This window comes from Achroia grisella, unplaced genomic scaffold (assembly GCF_030625045.1).
Source record: "Achroia grisella isolate CSIRO2021 unplaced genomic scaffold, CSIRO_AGI_Agris_v1 utg544, whole genome shotgun sequence".
NCBI classification, from domain to species: domain Eukaryota; kingdom Metazoa; phylum Arthropoda; class Insecta; order Lepidoptera; family Pyralidae; genus Achroia; species Achroia grisella.
The window spans coordinates 2,047,260-2,064,367 of NW_026712929.1; the positions used below are offsets into that span (position 1 = coordinate 2,047,260).

General features: G+C 32.3%; 1 protein-coding gene and 1 pseudogene across 3 annotated transcripts in view; one reads left to right on the forward strand and one right to left on the reverse strand.

The window, feature by feature from the left end:
- LOC131847825 (homeobox protein abdominal-B) overlaps positions 1-17,108 on the forward strand; it is a 98,615-nt gene that overhangs the window by 25,806 nt on the left and 55,701 nt on the right. For 2 of the 3 annotated variants that reach the window (XM_059197484.1, XM_059197486.1), the window contains exon 2: positions 1,389-1,437. The gene's annotated coding sequence lies outside the window, so the exon portion shown is untranslated. Of the gene's footprint in view, positions 1-1,388; positions 1,438-14,593; positions 14,849-17,108 lie in introns of those variants that run through there. The other variant, XM_059197485.1, reaches the window with a different exon arrangement.
- The window catches only part of LOC131847962 (uncharacterized), a 30,076-nt pseudogene that overhangs the window by 8,766 nt on the left and 4,202 nt on the right, over positions 1-17,108 (reverse strand).

The following is a 17,108-nucleotide window of genomic DNA, read 5'->3' on the forward strand; positions in this document are numbered from 1 at the left end:
AACAGATATGACGAGTAATTGGATAGTTACTTATATTTTTATTCATGTAGAGATGGGGAATGCCGTTATGATAAATGCTCTGAGATGCGAGGAACACGATGTCGGAATGTTATTAGAGATTTTTATTAAAGCTTCAGTCGTAAACTAAATCGTAGAAACTACGCGGAACGTTTTGTGAATGTTTTACTGTGACACTTTTAATTTGTTACGTGGTGACAGTATGTAGAGGTTGTCTTATTGTATATTCTACTATATGTGTTGGTAATTTAGATAGTAGAGCCTAAGTTTTGGGCGGGGGACGCGAGGGAGGCGTAAGGGTGCAGGTGTGCTCGTAAAATGTACGTTTTATGGAAATATAAGATCCTTGTCGGACGTCGCGTACACAACACAGCTCTTGCCCTCGCCACCTCACAAGAATGTAATCTCTTGCTTGTTATATCTATCTACAGTAATCGACACATCTAATAGTAACATATGAATATCCCCATATAGGTAGAGCAGAGAATAATGCATTTTTTTAGATATAATAAAATATGATCACAATATTAACCAAGCACTTGTATTGTTTACGAATGCAGTTGAACATTAAATAATGCTTATAACAATTTGAATAAAAATAGTATGACCATAATAAAAAAAATATTACATATATCCCGAATTAATACCATTTGCAAATAAATTCATGCCTATATATGGTACGTGTAGTTGTGATAATAAATATTATTTAATATATTTTTCCATGCTTTCTTATTTATCATATGAAGTTTATATTTTCCCAAATAAACTTCAAATATTTTCAGTCAACAAGCGGATTGTAAATGGGACCTTTATCCGGGGCAATCAAATTTGATAGCGATCAAATAGGCACGTCTAGCAGTCGAAATACTCGAAATAGCCAGCTTTACTTCCGAATTCTCGAATGGCAACGAATCGAATCGATAGTCGATACCAATAAAACAGCGTCGATTCACGAATACATAAAACGACGGATTCGAGACTTGCGCTCTCTGTATAAAGCTAGGAGAGAAGGGTTCCCACTTTTATTGCAAGGAATTTGCATATAAAGTAACCATTGAAGAAAAGCGATCTCCGTTTGGTTCTGTGCAATTTTTTTCTTATTCATTGTAGCAAATATCGCCCGGTTTATTTATGGCTCATGATACTTTTTCATGAAAAATCATATAAAATAGTATTATTTATTGAAACGTACCTAACTGTCAAAATAAATTAAAGTATCAACAATTATTTTTTTCTACGATGATTTATTTGAGAAAGAACTTTTTATGTGGGAACGTTTAATTATATTTTAGGTCGTAAATGTCTAGATTAGCATCTTATTTCTGCGCCATACAAAAGTGTTTCGACTAATTTAACGTTTTCTATTTCAGGTTCATGGATGGTTGCAGTTAAAGTTCATTACTATGGATTAATAAATTGGTATGTGAACTTTAAAAAAAAACTTTGGTACTTATACCTTAATTATTATTAACAATACGGGAACAGTTAGTAATAGGTATATAGGTAATAAATGTACGAAAATATATAGGTAGGTACTTAAAAAAATTTAAAAGTATCTTGAGACATAAAATCGAAGATGCAGTAAAGTTAAAATTAAAACGGAATACAGTGACCATGGTGCGTTCGAACAGATTCCTAATAAAAATGATATTTAATTGGACTCGATAAGGGCTCGTGCCGAGAGGCCTAATAAACTGTCTTTATTATTATTGTGTTAGTTCGGTTCTGTGTGCAATAAACATTACGTATCTATATGGAATAAGTAAATGTTTTGGGATTTCGTTCCACAAAACTAACTTTGATATCAACTTACGTTAGTTTTATTAGTATTTTGTGTATCTTTCTTCTTACATAGGATAATGAAATGATGCAATTACTTTACGTTAGTTGAGAATGAGAGGATTTAACGTTGCCTAAAATAGTACTTGTGCTTTGCTGTCAAAAGTCACCACCACCAGTCACCACTAGTCCTCGTTACTAATATTGTCCTACCCCTTTGTGTTGTACCATGCAAGAATTCTAAAACACAACAACCATGTTTCCTAGGGAAACATGGTTGTGTCTCACCAATGTATTTAAACATGGTTGTGTCTCTCAATTGTTCAATAATAGATAGTACTTACCTACGTGTGCATTAAATACGAGGTAAATGAGCTATGAAATATTTATTAAACTCATCGGACCTTGTTCGCGCGCCGGAGTGGACTGGCTTATAAATTGTAGTTAAGTGCTTTAACGGCGTCTTGATAGCGTCTAGAATACATTTGATAATATTTGCGTTATACATTGTTATTAGAATGCACATTGTTGCTGCATTTCGACGGTAGTAGAGAGATAAAAGGCGCTACGAAGCACAATGGCGTTTAAGTGATAGTTATGGCAGTTTTTATAGGCAGTTAGATTTATTTTTACTGCACTGTTTGTTTTAATGCGTTTTTCGCAAGTCGAGAGGTCGTGACAATTGCTTTCTCATTCATTTATCGCGTTAATCGTACGTTGGATCGTTGCATCGATACCGTTGGTTTGATTATTATGGTGTAATATAATTTAAATAGTGTAAGCAATAATTATTTGTTGTGTGTTTCTTTAAAGTAACTGCATACGAGTAGGTGAACATTTAATAATGTAAACAGGCGAAAGAGGAATTCGTTTAGAGATAACAAAATTTTTACCTATCTGAAACATTTAGAAAATGCTATGTAGGCACATGGTAGTACATAAAATTGCTTCTTCTCTTCCTACAATAGAAGCCAATTCATTTAATAACAAAATCCCTGATTACATGGATCGAGGAAAGCGTTAATAAGGAAATATAGGGCAATAAAATATGCCTGTGACTGGTCGACTTAATCAAATTTTCCAAATTATGTAAGTAGGTAGGTACTTAAGTATGTCTACCAATTAAGTGAAATAAAAGAAGATAATATAGTAGGTATGTATCCCTAGGTAATTGAATAGATAAAGGTATTAAATTACGTAGATACCTATATAAAATATTTAAGATATTATTTAAGAAATAATAATTATATGTTTAGGTGAAATTGTTATGATTTTAAATTATTATACCTAATATAAACATGTGAAACTATTATAAATAAAATAGAATACGAAAATCAATTAAATTATTTAATCCTTGTATCCTAGGTTGCTAAATCGGAGATACCTACTTAAGCATATTTTTATAAATAACGGAGTTCTATATTCTTATTGCATACGTATGTACGGTAAACCCCGGATAGATGCGCCTCTTTTTGTAATTGCCTTCTAATTCTTTAAATATTACTTTTATACGAACAATTTCTATGTGAGTAACTAGTTTAATTATTTATGGTGAATTATTATTTGGTTTTTTGGACCTATCTATTACAGATTTGAGTATTTTGTGGAGCCCTTTGTTTGAGGATAGACGCCTATCGGTATGGATAGTTGCCCCACCATGAAAATGCTAAGAAGGATAGATGCCCTTTATACTGTGTACCTAAACGAAAAACGTAACCAAATATGAGGTCGTCCTACTCCTCAAACAGCAATTGCTTCCAAGAGACATGGGTAGAATAATGAAACACTTTTTTAAAAATACTTTTATTGTTATCATTTTAAATAATTTTATAACGAAAATTATAATAATTAAATTTTTAAAGCATTTATTCCACAAATATAGGTATAGCTTCTTAATTGCTATTAGTAAATATTAGAGTTACATAACTATATTTATTATTTCAATTAAAATAGACCGGATTTCGTTCAATAAAACTGTATCAAGAGATAGATAAGAGGGCACTAAGGGCACCTATACCTCGAAAATTCAAGGCAACTATCCTTTGTGATAGGGACAGATGTCTAAGTATTTTTTAAATAAAGTAAAATGAAAAGAGCTAGCATTTATATCTACATGCACACTTAATGAGCCATATTTATTGACGTAATAGAAAATATAACATAATGTACCTAATACTATTTACAAAGTTACACAACGGCAAATACTAACTATTTTTATATTATTCTGAAGTTCGCGGCGAAATACTTCGAAATACAAGCGAAATACATCCTCATTGAACAACAGTCCGTGGATAATTAAGATGCGTGACTTAGGCTCCTACATATACTATTAACTCTTAGTCACGAGTTTTCGAAGTATGGTTTTTTGAAAATACGGCACCTATCCTAATGCGGGATCTATCCGGGTTTTACCCTATAAAAAAGTTCTTTGTTTTTATTATCTATGAATTATTATTATTTACAGACTAATTTGATGGTACCTATAACTATAGAAACTTACTCAATTAGAACAGACACAACGTCTCAAATGTTTTTCAGATTGTTTGTATTACAGTGCTCTAACACCGGACGTTTCAATCTTTCAAGATAGATTCCGTCTCTTGGTTTTGTTAGTACCAAAACAGCCACAAATCTTTTCTGAAATCTTGTCTTGTGGTAAAAATAAACCCTCCCCGTCATCTCCATCTATTTGCTCTAGATATCTTAAAACAAAGATCTCATCAAAAATTCAGCATGTGACTCCAGGGATGTATACAATAAATCAGTTTTACAACATTCCTGTGTCATTTCAGTCGTCGAACGGCATAAAATGATAATTTTACTGCGTTCCCCTTCCGTCTCCAGGAGTTTACGACAATTGTGAAATGTATCGACAGTTCGGGTGTCACCTCCGAGGTGTACAAACATTCCTTAATCACCGGGCTATCTTTAAATTTCCGTTTTTCCTAAACTCTAAGGTTCAGAATGGCTTGAAACGCGCTTATATTATAGCACATGCCCGGCTGGCCATCTCCAACACATGGTGCCGAACTCCCCGCTCCCAGTTTTCCCTCTAACCGATATTTTAGGAAAGGTGTTCCTGAACACATCAATCTTTCAGGTGACTTTACTGTTAAATGTTATGGATTATGGTGATGCGTCTAGGAGATTATTTTAGGAGCTATTGCCTCATATGTACCAATCATCTAAATAAGAATCGTATAGGTAGGTTGGGTACAAGATGCCGTACAAAAAGGTAGACACAACAAAAACGAGTCATAAAATTAAAGTAACAACAACACAATTACAATATATTTATTGCGGCAATTAACAAAACCATGTTACGTAATGATGGGACAATGTATTATCGGCAAAACATTGACAAATAAATTATGTAAATGTGGTTGTAAGTATTGTTTAAGTTTCGTGCTTTGAGTTTGCTTTCATTTATAAAGGATTTTAATTTCTTTATGAGTAAAATAAGTTTTTGTTTATTTTAATTATCATATGAAGACAAAAATAGTGTATTATTCGATGTTTAGATGGGTAGTGGAATGATTTTATTGTTGGCATCACGATGAAATAGGAATATATTCGTACATGAACTGACTGACTCTAACATTCACTGTGAAATTATATACCTGCTTAGTATAAATATAAATTAAGTTAGGCATATATAAAAACGATAGTTAGACAGATAATCACGTTTTCGTTGTAAATTCCAATGTTTAAATTTAAGCTCATTTTAAGCTCAGTGTCAAGAAAATGTACAGCTGACCTATAGGCCCGGAAAATGAACCTAGGACCTCAGACGTTAACGCATGAGTTGATTGCGCGACAATTGCCCACTTTACAGCATCGTTTCACTTTTACTGCTATAAACGTTCTCTATAAAACTTTGACCGTTCCACTGCATCATCAGTTGCCTACGGAGATGGCAGTTTAACTTCTTAAAACAGAAATTGGATTTAGAAATACCGCAATACTTGGATCAATAATTTTTTTCTGACCGACTAGACAAGATAATTTTAATATCTACTATCATTGAACATTATCAATTCAGGTGTAACTAAAGCGGTAATATTCGACGATTATTATGTGAGCTGCTGAGATTTATAAAAAATTCAAAAGGCGTACCTACAAATAGTCCATTCTAGGCAGACTTGGAAAGGGTATACATCACATCTTTATTCATAGAGATAGTGGCTTGAAATAATAATTAGGAACCTTTACTCATTTACCTTTTAAATGAAAATACGCCCTATTTAGGTAGACAATTAATTCTAAACATTTCAAATTTGTACCTAAAGCTGATTTTAATTTTAATTTAACGCTATTATAGGTTCATTAATCTTCAAATTCATAGTCAGAATACGTTTTTTGTATATTTAAATATCTGCAGATCAAGGTTTTAAAAATATTTTAATTTTCCTCTAGGTATACCTGGTATATTCGATGTAGTATCTAGATATATTTATAAATAGGCATGTAATGAAAGTTAGGAAAGCAAACGATATTCTGTGTCACGACATCGGGATATCAAACTTTGTAGTCACCATACTTATGGATTCTTGGCCTCCGCTAGAAGCTAAGTTGCTGCAAGGGACATAAGAAGTTACTGCTTTGTAGGTATCCGCCGTACATTACTTGTATGTAACAGTACTTGCCTACATATCTAATGCGGTAAAGAAGTTAGCACTTCATGCAACAACTTTCATCATTAATCTAAACAGTGAAGTAGGAGGATAGCTAGATACACAGCAGATACCATGGGATTTACAATTAAGTAGATCTAAGTAGGTACTACAATAATTTATCATAGTACAATCGATGTCCTAAATATGAAAAATGGGCATAGAAGTATAATAATTTTAAAAAAGATTTTAAAAATAATTATACGTTACTATACTAATATTAAATTACCTAATTGTACCTACTATAGACGCCTAGTTAAAAAAAAAGTTCAGATATTGATTGTTGTAAATAGAGATCTACTTAGATATCTTAATTCGTATTTTCTGCCCAATTTGGGTATCTAACAATATCTATAGTTGGCTTTTTATAATTTCAAGATGAATAGGAATATTTCAACTATCTATCTAAAAAAATAACTTAGGTAGCTTTTTTACGACTCTGTTATATCATTTAAAATTAATATCTACCTAGACAGTTCTATCTATATATAGGTAGATATTAGTCTTAAATATATAATATGCGTAGAGTGTGGTAGTTTGATTTTCAAATTTGTAGGTATAGTAGGTATAAATATAAGGTAATAATATCTACGTATAGATACAATTCATAGTAGGTAGATATACCGTTAAATTTGTAGCTACACGTAATGAGGGGATTAAGACGTAAAGATAGGGATGCTGGGACATTATGAGTGCTCATGCATCTATGGATGCCAGGCCCTCATTAGGGAGATAGGGGACCGTAGTAATGTGCTGTAATGGGATCAGCGTTTATCGTTTGCATGTTAATGTAGAATGGAGGTTATTAGTGAGAAATAGTTTGTAAAATGACGGTAGAGGTACCCAACTATCTACTACCCACTATCGAGATACCCAATAACTGGAGTAAAATAATCTTATATACGTAGATACCTACTTATATATTGTATCTGCCAATTGTTTGAATAAATTACGGTAGATGTGTTAATGACATTAGTCTTTAATATACTGGACTACCTACCTACTAAAAGACTATTTCTACTTGTATGTGAACCTAATAGATTCACATACTCAGGTAAGTAGGTATGTTTATTGATATTGCAGCCGATAATAAATTTCGTGGGTTTTACAAATGTAGGTACTAGTAAGTACTAGCTTCACTACTAATAAATATTCACCCCTATACCTTGGTAGAGGTGAGTAGGTATACTCATCAAATATTTCTTTGGTGAAATTATTAGATACGAAATGAACGTGTGTTGTTGGTAGAGATAAATGTAGAGATGAAAATTCTTGATGTTTTCGAAGATACAGAGAACCATTTATTTAATATTTGGCTACTATTATGTTATAATAGTTGATTACATTATTATAGTTCCTTACTTATCTTGAGTTAGTTATAATATTTAAGTAATATATTTTCTGATATTAAATTTACTACAAGTCTCGTGCTTGTTAATTTATTACATGGTCCTTGGCTTCAATCCAATACAAAGAGCTCATACATTTGAGTTCATAGAATCCTAGATTAATGTTAGCTGCCAACCAACCCGACCGGTAAAAAATCGCGCGGTCGGGTCACGCACACAGCCGAATGCCGATCCGTATGGATTAGCGCGGGCTGCCGCGCGAGCGAACGTCACAAAATGGCGGCCGTAAAAACAAGTGAACAGTGAGTTACGGTCCGACGGAGGGGGGGAGTTGGGTGCAGGGGGCGGCAGGCGGCCAATAGCGACGGTCGCCAGGACGCTGAGCGAGCAAGCCGCTTTTCGCCCGCCAACTCTGCTCTTTCTTTTATGGTCGCGTTGTTTTTCTCTGGCGTGCTTTTTCCTGATTTTTTTTTGCGGGAAACTGTTTTGTTTGCTTTGTAAGAAGTGTGGGTTACAATGTATTTTTAGTGTTCTCTCCGTGTTTACTTTAAATGTAGAGAGCTTTCCTTTCAATAGTCTACTTACCTAAGTACTACTTAGTTACAGGTATAAGTGTCTTACTGGGGATAAATGTTTCTTTCTATTAGTCTAGTTATTTCCCTCTTGAATATTTGGAAAATACTTTCTTAGTTAATCAGAAGTTTTAAATTAGAGACGAAAATTGGTTTCTGGTCTATCTACTTGTTATCCCCTGTTTGTGATTTCGATTAGGTAGTTAATAATTTTATAATTTTTATTCTTTATTACTGGTATATTTCTATAATAGAAGGTCAGATAGGTTATCTAGGTATATAAAATAAACCTGCTACTAAAGTGTAGCGGTAGAAACAATATTAAACTAAAACTACTAGATAAGTAGGTACTCTCTGAACTCCACAGTTCCATGTTATAAATTACTAAATACCTATCTCCAAGTTTATTCAAAATCGGTGCAGCAATGCAAATATGTTACAATATCTATAGCTAACTAGGTATAACTTTGAAACTTTTATGTCGATAGGTATCCTACGCTTATCCTCCTAAAGCGATCAAGGTACCTAATTCTTAATTTTTCATGAACATTGATTACACTGGAAAATAAGGCGGAGTTATCTTGGACATTGTAATAGGTATGAATAGTTAATATGCCTCGTTGTATTACAAATTATTTTATGTACTCGTATATATTCAATATTTTCGAAATGTACCTAAACATTTTACTTCTCTTATATTTTGTAACATACCGCAGCGGGTAATCAAAAGTTGATTTTGTTTTGTTATCGATATGCGTGTTTGAATTCAGTTACAAACTAAAATTCAATTTAGATAAGACACGCATGCACCATAGTCGCCTGTTTACCAAAAGTAGCCAAACAGCAGTAGGTAGGTAGGTAATAAACCGTATGTTTGTATGGGACCTAAGCACGAATGTCAAATTATTAATTTTAGGTCTTTCTTTTATTATTTAAAGTGACGTCTGGTTTCGTTTGGGGCTTCAAAGGGAATGGAACTTGTTTACTTTGTGGAAAAAGTGGTGAAAATTTTAAATAATGTTCTATAAAAATACACCCGACCACTTTCTCCTTTTAGGTATTCTCCTAGTCACCGAGGTAGACTTTAAAAAGTATATAAGTAGGTACTTTACTCTCACCTATTATAGCCGCCAAACGGCTTGCTTTGTATTTCGGTTGTAGGGTACAGTTAGTGAGTCAAATTGCAGGGTAAGAGGCATAATATCTTAGTCCACTGGAATGACAATGCTTAAGGGTATCATGGGTGATACTTAGCAGTTGATAGTACTGATCGTGCAGATATATAGGCGATGGTTACTGTTTATCATCCGTGGGCAGGCGGGCAGCCAGTGGGCCGTCAGTTTATTTACTATTTCAATTAGGTATACGCAAAAAAAAAAGAAAGCTAACATATAAATATATTAAAATATGATTTATTTTACCGCTATCAACAATATGAGAGTGAACCCTGGATTAAGCCTCCGGCAATAAAACGCGAAAAGTACGGCGTCGAGCTCATCAGCAAAAGTTCTAGAGTAATAATTTACTTAAGACGGGGCCCGACTCACGCTGTAATATCTTCTGACATATTTATTGTCTTGTAGGGCGGGGATCGGGGACCGGGGATGCTACTCCAATGGTCTAGGGGATGATAGGGATGATTGCTACAAAATAGAAGATAACATCGTTTTGAAAAAAATATGTGTTAGATTCAAATCCGTTGAGGTTCCGCACAATTTTATATTCAATCAGTCTGTTATGACAATGTAGGTAGGTACCTATAATATATCTAATATCTGAATTAAGTAAAATAGTAGAAGTGGTATTTTACGTTAATTAATATTTTTGATTAAATTACATTACATTTAGTTTTGGGCTCGGTGTTATCGACCTCTACTTTATTGGCAAGTTTCTAGTATTTATCCCACTGCTGAAATAATTAATTATTATACAATAATCAAAACTACTAAGGACTTTAATTATAGTAGATAGGTCAATTAATTATTCAAGGTCGACACATTATTAAAATACTTTTCATAATACTGAACACAATTCATAGTAGGTACCTACATATGTCATTATACAATCATCAAAAATTCAGCAAAACGAAACTATCTCTAAAATTTCTAAATAAATATATCTAAGTAATTGGGGAACTAGTAAAGTTATTTGTGCACACCTTTAAAATATACGTAATAAATTGGACTACGTGTTACAAAACGCATCCATAACTTTAGATTCTAATCAGTAAATAGGTACCTACTACAAATCAATTAAATAAAAACATCTTTGAAACCAACATTTTTTAAATCTATACAAACTTAATATTGTATTGGTGAACTGCAACATAATCGTAACTTAAAATCAAATAAGGGATAACGAAGACGTTTTTTATTTTATTTTTCTGTTTACCAATAAATTCTATCAATCCTACTATTGTTAATAAGGGTCGATACCTACCTATCTACCTGCGATAATTTAGAAAGATAATGGCTTTTGATATCAGTTTAAGAAAATTTATTGATTTGAGATTATATTTTTATTCATAAGTGGTTAACTCGACACAATAATTTAAAGTATTTTTTCTCTCTGTTTATGAGAGATATTTAGAGAAAATGTAAGTTAGTTCTAATTCTAAATAAGAAAAGGAAAAAAGAATCATATTTAATTATTTCGATTGTTAAGTGATTAAAATACGTTACAAAGTAACAATTTGTCGTTATTTTTTAAATAGGTATATATTTAGGTAGGTATGTACCTATGCCTATAATACATAGGTAAATCAATTAATATTCATCTGAAGGTAATCTCGTAGTAATTTCATTCATCAAACTTATATTGCGTGTGCTGTACAGCATGTGTAGGTATTCTTGTATATATAGATATAGAATATAATGTAAGCCTAGAACATAGTTTCATAGTGAACATATTGTAACCTACCTTGCGACTTAGTCCAGTTGTGTTTTTAGGTCATCAACGAGCCAATTGGTATAGGCCAATACAAAATTTTGTCCAAATCAATTTATCCGTTTAGCACGAGTTACGAATACACGTATAGAAAAATGTTATTAGGTTGACGAATCCTTCTATTATTTTATGGTTCTATTTATTCTGATATTAAATTTTGCAATATAATAGTAAGAGATCTGTTACAAGCTAGTAACATATTTTCAATTAATTAAAAAAATATTAAGCAGTATTTATTGTGCTTACGCCAATGTCTTTAGATATAATTAATTTGTAAATACTTTATATAGCTCTTACTTAAGTACGATATTGACTTCCATCTACTTACCCTCATAGTACGAACAATCGCTCTATTCCGTTGCCGCTCTATGCTACCACTGAGTGTGTCCTATATATTTTCTTATATTACCGCCGGAATATAGTTATGTATTATTACGAAATAACTGTAAGTGCAGTTATTTCCCGAATTGTGTAAATACACGACAATAAGTCCAAACTACCTATGGTTGTGTTCCGCCCAGATGTATAAATGCTGAAGACGGGGAGTGCTGATGAACGTGGCTCAAGATCTATCTGACTGGGTCTATCTACCAGCTACTTACGTTGCGTGTTTTTCTTATTCCAATTTCGCCCCTTTTGTCCTTATTTGTCCCTTTTGAATAAAGTCTTTTGCTCTATAAACGGTATAACCGTATGGGATATGATATGATATGATTTTACATATTATAGAAACTTGGTGGTTTCATTATACTGAATTAGATGTATAAGAGGTAGGTAGATATTTCTCTCTTTGTGTGTATTATGTGGTATGCAGGTCAAATTAATATGTATGTAATTATATATATTAATTTGACCGGCATGTGTATATGTATACTTTTAACCCAGAATATTCCTTTCATACGACTAAACTGGTAGCCCTATACGCAAGATGTAGCGGCGGCTGGGGCGGCGAGGTCGACGACCTGCCACTCGCGCGTTCTGAAATATCGTCTTGCAATATCTTGCTCGACTTAATCCCAAGCGCCGCACTACGCACGTCTACTCTAAGCCTTAAATGCCTACTTATTTAGGTGAAATTACTCACTGCTTATATATGTTAGCAACCTATTTACTTCTCTACCTATCATGACCCATTGTAAGTAATTATAACGAGTGCCTACGGTATCTCGATGTTTTGTAAAATAGTCTCTATATATTTCATCCGTATAGATTCAAAACGGAATTAGTCAAATTTTACTGCTGTTTACCAATTAATAATTTTGGTAATCAATCTACCCCAGTGTATCAAAGTACACAGTGTTAATAAAATATGTAAATACAATTAGGTTCTACTAGACAAAACATTACATTAATGTACAAGGTATTAGACTACCTACTTATTCTATGCTCTTGCATTTTGTTGATACATCATGTAATTGACATCAAAGAACCCGTGCAGGTTATCGACCTTCGTTAAGTATGGTAATAAATATTGCTTTATTGGTGGTACTGTGGGCAGAATAATACTTATCAACCTACCTATAAGTAAATAGACCCTTATTTTATATTCGCACGAAGGTTATAAGTATGTATTCCCAACAAAAAAATATAACTTCTTCGAATACACATAGATATGTGTACATATATAAGCAATAGATCTAAATTATTTTTCAATTGTAATATTCTTTAACAATTTTCAATTTACCTACATTCCTACATTCCTACTTATAAGAAATACTATATTGCCATTCTCCGAACTTATTTATGTAAAGATAGAGGCAAAAATAAAGTTACTTTGACTATTTATGTACTAGGTATATGTATTTAAATTATAAAAATTAATAAATAAACAAAGTTTAACAATGGTTATACCTAAAGACATAGGTAAGAAATTTCAATTACTGAGTAGGTATAGATATCGACCTATAGTAAAGTGTCCATTAGCAAATGATACTTTTCTTCTACGAAGGATACCCAATGAACCCAATGAATTTAGTAAACGCTGACATACTCAATTGTAAGTTCATATAGGTACTGACTCATTATGGTCTTATATTTATAATAGTAAAATGATAATTAATCAAATGAAACACATGATAGAAGGTAGTATCTTCCATCAGGTAACGGCCATCAATATACCTAATATAACACTAACTATATGACGTAGTAATATTTCCACCACGAATAAATTAGACAGATTTACCCACCTAAAATACTTTGTACCTATACAACATATTTAGTTCTACCATTAGTACTACCATTTAGTTCTTTATATTGATACTCTTGTGTATTGTTTATTTTCTTACTATAACCACAGATAACATAATCTATAACTATACCTACTTATTAATTTTGCAATATCAATATATGGCAGCATAGGATATTATGTAAGTACCTATATAAATTAAATGCTTTAGCAACACGTATTGCTGATCCTTCCCCGTAGCACCCAACCGGTGAACTTTATCGATTATAATAAAATTATACTTACGTTGCTATGCCAAATGTAAATTAATCTGATTAGTGTTAATTTGTATGCATATAATGACGGTGTAGGCAGGGTGGAATGGCCGATTTCCATTTTGTGACTTTGCTAATTAATTAGGTAGATATGAGCTAACCTTAAATAGATGTCTGGCTACATAGTGGAAGCATTTAAATTCATACCTAACTGATTTTAAGTTCTAGAAGAATATGTTACGTCATGCCTGCACTGAATACTGTAGATATTGAACCTACTAATATTTATTTTACAACCTGATTAGTAGGTACTAACATATTTTCACATATTAGTAAGGACTTTAATTTTATAGTTTAGCCAATGTAAAGTAATTTTCTTACATTTATCCACTAAGCTAAACGGGTTCTAGATTTTTTTTTTCAATTATAAATCGATCTTGAAAAAGAAAGAAATATACCTAAGTACCTATAGAGATATCTGGTGATTAATAAACACTTAATGGCGTATAATTATAAACTCTGAAGTCATAAAAAGAATTTAATTTCAACTTACTTACCTAGCCATTCGGACCTACATGAATAAAATGGTAGGCTGCTTGGGGTATTGTTTGCAGGCCAGGTGAATTAAGACATTTCGCAAACCACAAGAAATACTGAACCGGACTTGCCGTTCGTTATATTTACATAGCTACTAGCCTATAAATAAATACTTGCCCTCACACACACGTGCACAAAATGACGTTGTTTTAACTTTATTTTATTTTTAAACGCGCAAGCGGCCAGCGTGTACCGCCTGTAATTTCGCGGTGCTCGCGGCGCGCAGGCGCGTACGCACGCCCGGTTAAGATGGCGGACTAATTTCAAGTTGGAATTTAAAATTAATTTACATACGTGTTTCAAAATCGTTTTCATGGAATATATATAGCATTGATTGTTTTTATGTACTTCATAGGTCGATCAAGGACATTGAATTAGTGCATTATAAGTCGTAGCTACATGTTGATAACATTGTATTACCTATATGATTCAACAGTTATTGTGCATGAAGAATTAATATGTTTTCGGACTATTAGTAAGTATATTATTTTTATAATTGCAAAAAATTACTAAAGACTAGAGAAGTAAAAGAGAATCAAAGTACCTATAGAATATCACATAAGTATTAGACTTGTATGTATGTATTGAGAAAATAAAACATGTGTTGTATTTCGTAGATTATGTATCTATATATTATATTATTTGTAAATCTGAATTTAAGTGCACTTATTTGATAACTAAGCATCACCCCTTAACTGAAAAACAAGAAAGAATCTGCTTTACCACTGCCTGAATTAGGTGAGGAATAATTGCTCGCACACACGACTTTGGTCAAAGTCTACTTCTGGTACCACTGAATAAATGTAACTGATGAAGACAAGAAACTATATTTTTTGTTTATTAATAATGGAAAATAGTCTGACGGTCATGTACTGGTACTACGAGCCGGTACTAGTTAGATATGAATGAGTAACTATGTATGTACATATATATCTATCACAATACACATTAACTCGTGGGATAACTCTACTACTATATAAATTATACTGTAAAAATTCGTCTGCATGAGTAAGTAGGTACCTCAGTTTCATCTGTTTCACCCGCCAAGCAGCTTGCTTCGTAAGATTTTTTCGGTTGTAAGGTACAGATTAGACAGTGGAACTGCAGAATAAGAGACATGATATCTTTGTGGAATGGCAGATTAGACATTTCCGTTCCTGTAATATTACAGGAACGACAATGAAGTTATATATACGTATATACGTACATGTAATGCTGTATAAGTGACGGAATGGTAAACGGTAACCTCCCCCAGCTTACCGTTTACTATTCTAATTATATTACTAAAAAAATTGCAACAATTGACATTGGTCACTATTTCTATTCATAATTAGATACTTCTTTGGTGAGGTAAATAAGAGAAGATTAAAAATTTACTTATCTATACGTAAATTACAAAATAAAATTCCATTTATACCAGGCATAGGTAGGGTTTAAACCATATATCACATTATGAGATTTACAGTATTATCGACACGTTATATGATGTCAATCTCATTATGATAATAACCTAAAGCAGGTTTTAACCCATTAGACCTTGGTGTCAGTACGGAAGTTAAATGGTTGCATATATTTGTATGACTTGTCATGATGTCACTATTCCATGATGGATTGTATTCTACATATTTTAATATTACCTGATCTTGTTACTTCGTATTCATATTGTTTGTCTATTATAAATTAATAAATAATCAATTGAAATTTAATAAATTATAAAAAAAATAAGCTAAGAACATTGGTAAAAACCACACCCAAATTGGCTAAGCATTTTCTGAGATTAGCGCGTAGAGAAACTGATATAAAAATAATAACAGATAAATAAACTTACAAACATTGTTTTGGGTTCTATTACTTTAATAAAGACTCTTAATAATGTTTATTCATGAATATATCTATGTACAGACAACTCTCTGTTATATTTTGTTCAATATGTTTAAGTATTTATTATTGTTAAATATATTTTAGTCTAAAAACAGGGCTGACTACAATCACAACTTTATCCTCAAAGCTAGTACTGTATAATCCTTTAAAGGCCACGGTAACCTGATATTCAGTCATGCACATAATATTATATATAGGGATATATTTAAATTGTAAGTAGGTACCTATATACTAACATATATACATAGGGTATTGTATATGAAAACCATTATATACCTAGCACAGAGCGAGTCCGGCGACCTCGACACCACAATCTGAGGCCGGCTGCTCTTTCATCTGCATTTATTTATAGATAGACACGTTCATGTTACTGTATGTTATTTATCTACTTAATAGGTAGATTTCTACTATTGTATACCTACCAATATATCTAAGATGCATGCACACGATGCAATAGAGGTACTGTACTCAGTACTGATGGCTGAAATCAGCCATCAGTACCTAGGTGTAGTAACAAAATAGAGTTCTTTTCATTCAGAATTCATTGATTTGAAAACTTTGAAAATACATTTTCTTTATTCTACATAGATACTGGGTATATTTGTAGCTATTATAGAACAATATAATGAATATATTTGTTTCGTACCTACATATTATATCTGGTTTAATTTTTATATAAACAGCAATTTTTTTCTCTAAACACAGCCCAGTTTATATATAAAAATACTTATGCGTGTAAATTACAATATATAAATTAATAAAAAGCTAGCAATAGGTAACATATTTATCAATAACTTAGGCGATAAAATAGGCCATATAGAAATAAATCGTGAGTTAAGGTACAAATAAAATTA